The sequence below is a fragment of the Callospermophilus lateralis genome, unplaced genomic scaffold (assembly GCF_048772815.1).
Source record: "Callospermophilus lateralis isolate mCalLat2 unplaced genomic scaffold, mCalLat2.hap1 Scaffold_112, whole genome shotgun sequence".
NCBI lineage: Eukaryota > Metazoa > Chordata > Mammalia > Rodentia > Sciuridae > Callospermophilus > Callospermophilus lateralis.
Window position 1 is genome coordinate 2,751,853 of NW_027511460.1, and position 6,000 is coordinate 2,757,852.

The following is a 6,000-nucleotide window of genomic DNA, read 5'->3' on the forward strand; positions in this document are numbered from 1 at the left end:
CTTGGCAGTGACATTTATCAGATGGAGAAGGACATTGCCATAGAGCAAGAAAGGAATGCTCACCTAAAATATTGGAGCCCATTGCTTCCCAGGAACCCCCACCCAAGGTAAGCCACCCCTGGCCTTGCTATTAGTTCCATGAGCCACAACAGAGCCAGTACCTGTGTGACCCACTGCCTGTTCAATGGAAGCAGGATGCTTTCCTACAATCCTCTCTCAGTTCTGCAACTCAGCTACTTATCAATCACCCCTTGTCATCTTCATGCCCTGGCAGGTGTCATCTGAGACAGCAGACACCTTGTGGAAAAGTCATTTCTCAGAACTTTCCCTTGGGAACCTGGGCACTTTTCTTCTGAGAGTTTCCTAGGGCTAAGTTAGCTCTCCCTGAGGATACATGGATGGAGAGTATCCTAAGTCCCCAAAGTCCATTCTCTGTCCATGCTCTCCATGACAGCCTTGGGCTCAGGAGCCAGAGCCCAGCTGTTCCACCATCAGGTGGGGGAGGGGTCCAGAGACCATGCCTGTATTTGTCAGCTAGAGCTGCCCTAAAAAAATCCTACAGAATGAGTGGCTTAAATCATTCACTTATGTCTCTTCTGGAGGCTGGAAGTCCAAGGCCAGGCTCTAGCAACTTTGGTATCTGGTGAGGGCCCCTTCCTAGCTTTCAGATAGCCACCTTCCTAATGTGTCCTCACCTGGTGGAAAGAGAGAGAAACCTCTGGTCTCTCTTCCTCTTCTTATAAGGGCACTAATCCCTTTATGGGGCCCTATCCTCATGAACTCATTGAACACTAATCACCTCCCAAAATCTCTGCCTCCTAAACCATCACACTGGGGTACAGGACTTCAACATATGAACTGAGGGGAACACAAACATTCAGTCTATAATAATGCATAATGTGGACCAAGGTCTTTTCTCATTGTTCCTCCTGCCAGGCATGTGCTGCCCTTTCCCTAGGGCCCAATGCAGCTTTTATCTCCATGAAGTTTCTGTGAGTCCCTGAGCCCTCAGTGACCTCCTGCTCTGAATGTGGCTATCCATGGCTGTTTTGTCAGGCACTCCCACATACAGGGAGGCTGCACACACAGAGGTCATTAAACCCCCAATTAGCCGTAGCCCAGGTGGCAGAGGCCAGCCCCTGTGACTTCCCATCTCTCAGCATGTAACTGGTACTCAGAAGTGGATGCAAAATTATTTTAATGATAACCTTGTCCACTATTGCTCCTTCATTGTGAATATGGCTGAGCTACATTCAACCTGATGCTCCCCTTAGTGGGCCAACTCATTTATTAATGGGAGAAATGCAACTGACACTGCTCTATATCCTGTTTTCCACCCCAGCCAGTCCAATGACCTCTTGCTGTTTAGACCCCCTCCACAAACCAACCTGCTCGCTCTCAAACTACAGTTCCAGGTAAATGTGTAACCAGGGGGCTTGGAATGGCCAGGCCCATCCCTTGTCAGGTGTTTCTTGAAATTCCATTCCTGTGCCATTAAGGAGTAGCAGCCATCTGCTCAGATGATAAAGATAGCTGGGTTGACTCTTCTTTGTTTCTTTGTTTGGCTCTTTGATGTGAACTTGAACTCACATCAAAAGAATAGCAACTCAGTCCTGCCAGACTTTCCTCAGCTAAGCAGACCTTCCTGTAGCCTAGTCTGTCTGTCTGCAGTGTCTGCTGCTTTGTGTACCTGCTTGTAGCTCCCTCCCCATGTCCAAGACTTCCCTGGCCTCCTACCCTGAGCAGAGCCTCTGAGAAGTAATCCCTAGGAACTGGGGAAGGATGATGTCTCCAGAGAATAGAGTGGATCCCTGAGGCTCCCTGCAGAGGTCCTGGCCAGGACCTGGGTAGCCAGTGAAGGGAGAAGGGTTCCATCTGAGCCTTCTCCACCTCTGTCACCACCAACCATGTCTCTCACCAAGGCTGTAGGTCCCTGACTCAGAATGCCTCTGTCCTGAGTCCTTTTTTGTGTCTGGGTAAGAGGGAGCCCGGCTTCATCTCTGTCCTTCTCTTTCATCCCCCAATCAGTGTTGCCATTCAGAACTGGAATATCTCAACCAATAGCAACAATGTCAATTTACTGATGCTCCTTACAGGGGGCTGTTCCCCAGGTTTGTGTATCTCCTCCCAAGGAAATGCCCTATGCCTGAGTAAACAGAACCAAGAACCAACAGATAAATCCTTTTTTAAAAGAGAGAGAGAGAGAGAGAGAGAGAGAGAGAGAGAGAGAGAGAGAATTTTTTAATATTTATTTTCTAGTTTTTGGTGGATACAACATCTTTGTTTGTATGTGGTGCTGAGGATTGAACCCGGGCCACACGCATGCCAGGCAAGCGCACCACCACTTGAGCCACATCTTCAGCCCCAGATAAATCCTTTATGTGAAAATAAAATGCTTTGATTCAGAAGGTGGAAGCAACGTCCTTAAAAACTAAACATAATTAAAATAGTGATGTTATTTAAATTTAAATTAAATTATATATAATTATTGAAAATTACACATACACACATACACACACACGCACACACACACACACACACACACACACACACAGTTGGCTTTCCATATTCATGTGTTCTGTATCTATGGATTCAACCAACCAGGAATCAAAAATATTAACATAGGAAAATAAATCTCATTTATACTGGATATGTACAGACTTTTTTCTTGCCATTCCCCTAAAATTACTGTATGCCAGCTATTTGTGTAGTTACATTACATTAGATGGCAAAAGCAATCTAGAGATGATTTAAAGCATACTGGGAGATATATGTACATTACATGCAAATACCATGCCAGTTTGCTCAAGGAACTGGAGCATCTGCAGATTTGGGATATCTTCAGGGTGTCCTGAAATGAATCCCCCTTGAATATGGAAGGACAACTATGTGTGTGAGAATTTATTTATCAATGGACTAATCATATCTGTCAATTTGTAACATGACTATGAAACATAACTGTTTGGAAAAGGGCCCAAGGGAGGAGTCATGGTCTCAATAGCAGCCTGCATGGACCCTGTGTGTGCAGAATACCACTAGGGGAGTGTTAGGCAGATGAGAGGCCATGATGCTCCACCAGGTGTCTCCAACAGGGCCAAGGAAATGCCACACCACATTCTTCAGCAACTCTGAGAGAGCAAGTCTGTGTCCCCCATGATGCTCTTGTATCACTTCTTTGTGCTCCTGTTTGTAGCAGCTGATTGTCCACCCCCTTGCCTTGTCCTGTGCCTAGTGCTTCTTTGCTTCTCCTTAATAGGTCCCTGAGGGTCTGTGTCCAGCTCCCCTATGCTCACCAGCCCTATAGAGTACCGATCTCCCATTAACTCGCTGCGTACCCCACCTCTCCACCAGCACAATGTCTTCAAGCGCCACAGCATGCGGGTAAGAGGGCACTGCATGCTGAGTCCCAGCCCGGACTGAGGAAGCTACTGGAGGGAGGTGGCCTGGGATACTAGGAACCCCACATTCTCAGCCTCAGGGGGTGCCCTCCATGCTTCTGTGTGCCAGTCAAGTCATCAAGGTGTTCTGTGACTCTTCCCTTTGCAAATATATCAAAGTTGGGATGAAGTTAGGCTCTGCTCCTGGGGACACCAGTTGGACACCAGCTGGAACTACCCTTGTCCACACTGGAGCTGTGGCAAATGATGTAAAATTCCCTTCCTTTTCTGAGCCCCAGAGGCAGATGCAGTGCATTAGTGTGGAGGCTGGTGGGTGGAGTGCAGCCAGGCCTGGTGATGCTGGAGAATAAAAGACCCTGGATGTTCTGCCCCACTCTGCCATCCTGCCTGATTGCTAAATCTCTCCTCCATCAGAGGAAAGAAAGGCTTCCTGGCAGCTGCTTCTACTGCTGCTGCTTTTGTAAAGGTGTTGCTGGGTGGGAAGGAGCTTAGAGGGTATTGTGGTTACAGGCTCATGAACTGCTAGAGAGGCTAAGCCACCTCCCCATTGATCGCTATGTCATCAGCAACTGTGAGACACTGAGTGCTTTGTGGAATATCTGTTGATTGTCAGATCTTATGTAACAAAACCATCTTTGCTTGAAAGCAGATGCTCACTTGCCACCAATCATCTCCTTTAATGCAATGACCTCTTGCCATTTGTTGCCATGAAATCTTGACACATTTTACCAAACTGGGTTACAAAACAGGCTAAACTCACTATTTGAGCTCTAACTTGTATATATGTCTAATATTTCAGGCTCAACATATATGTCTCTAAAAATTTGGAGGCAAGGAAATATGTGTTTATCATAAGAGTTTTGGAAATTTTGGGCAAGTATGTTGACATATATCTGTACTGTTATTCTTTATTTACTAAAAATTTGAATGCCCATGGTAGCTTCAAATTCCAGGCTGCGAGATCTATTGTGAAATAAATTCTCCCCAACCTACCTCGTTTTTCTCTCTCACATTAATTTAAACAATTTCTGTCTTTTCATATGCATAACAATAATAAAACTATGGTTCTAAGCATGTACTATAATTTAGGCAGTATGCAGTTTCTCTACCCTTCTGCCCTCGACTCTTTATCCATAATTAAGTTTTAGGGAGCTTTACTTTAAAAATTGTGCTTTTAGAAAGAAGCTGTTTTGTATACGTGAGGGGCTGCATGGCCTTTGTCTAAGCCCTGCTCCACTGGGAGGATTTTGTTCCATTCCATAAAGACAGACTGTGCCACAGGAAAAAAAGACCTTTTGTGTCAGAGGTTTAGAAGTAATTGCTAAGAAAAAAATCTGCCTGCAAGAACATAATGAGCACTTCTTTAACCAAACAGAAAAGATTAAAAATATAGATCAGAAACACTGAGAAAATTCTCTCCCAGGCGAAGTGCTGACGAGGTTCCCTGCAAGGCAACTGGAAACATTAAAGCAATGCTCAGAGATGGTAACAACAATTTTCCTCCTGACTGGCCCCATGGCCTGGCTCATCTGGGAGCCTGTGGGATGCCTCAGAGTCAGGATGGCAGCATCTCCTTTCCGGAGTCTTCACAAGTCAGTACTGAATTTCCACAGGCCACAGTGGGCCTGTGCACTTGCGGGTGCTGTCCAGGATGCTGAAGGAGGAACACGTGGTTTTGCTTCCAAGGAGCTTACAGTCAGTCAGAAGGAGCAGGTCAAGTGCAGGTTCATGGGTAATGTGAGCCAGAAAGTTGTGGGGGACACGTAAAGGGTATTCAGAGGGGAGAGTGACTCCTGCCTGCTGCTGGCTTTCAGTGGGGCCCTGAAGGATGGAGAAAATTTGGAGTGGAAAAAACAGGAATGTAGGGATGGAAGAGGCAGGGGCAAGTGGTGTGGTGTTTGAGCAAGGAAGGGTAGGCGGCGGGGGTAACGAGGCTGGCAGGTGTTGTGGCTCATGAACATCACTTTAAAAGACAAAGGGAGTGTTAACTGTCCATGACCTGGGAAGAATACCTAGAGTGTATTTCAGAAAAACCAGCCTAGACATTCAAGGTTGTAAAGTCTCTCATTTTTTTTCCTTTGGTCTTACTACGAAATTGAAAGACTCATTCTGTTGAGTCTTATAATATTTGTTCGTTAAAGATTTGCTAAGATTAAGCTTGGAACACACAAAACATGAAAGTGGTGGCATTTGTAAAATTATACAGTGTTTTCTGGACTCCAGTAACTCATATTTTCTGCATTGAATCTTTCTCAGTCTGTGTATTTTTTTTTTACACCTAGATATTCTTATCTCTGTATATAGAACCTCAGGCACTTAGTTCCTTTTTATCACTATTTGTCAATAGTATAAAATTGTATGGGGCAGCCATACCATTGTGTTTACAGGTATTGACACTTAACCAAGGATATTTGTGGCCTCAAAATTTGTTCATTTTGGAGTATCAGATCTAAGCTTCAATTGCTTAATGAGTACTTATTCCTTTTTGTGTGGCTATAACAAATGCCTGAGGCTGGATACTTTATAGAGAAGAGGGGTTTGTTTAGCTCATAGTTTCAGAGATCCAAGAATAAAACACTGACCTGTGCTTAGCTCTGGTGAA

General features: G+C 45.1%; 1 pseudogene; it reads left to right on the forward strand.

The window, feature by feature from the left end:
- LOC143640076 (protein-tyrosine kinase 2-beta-like) overlaps window positions 1-5,165 on the forward strand; it is a 43,124-nt pseudogene extending 37,959 nt beyond the window's left edge.
- Window positions 5,166-6,000: the final 835 nt, after the last annotated feature.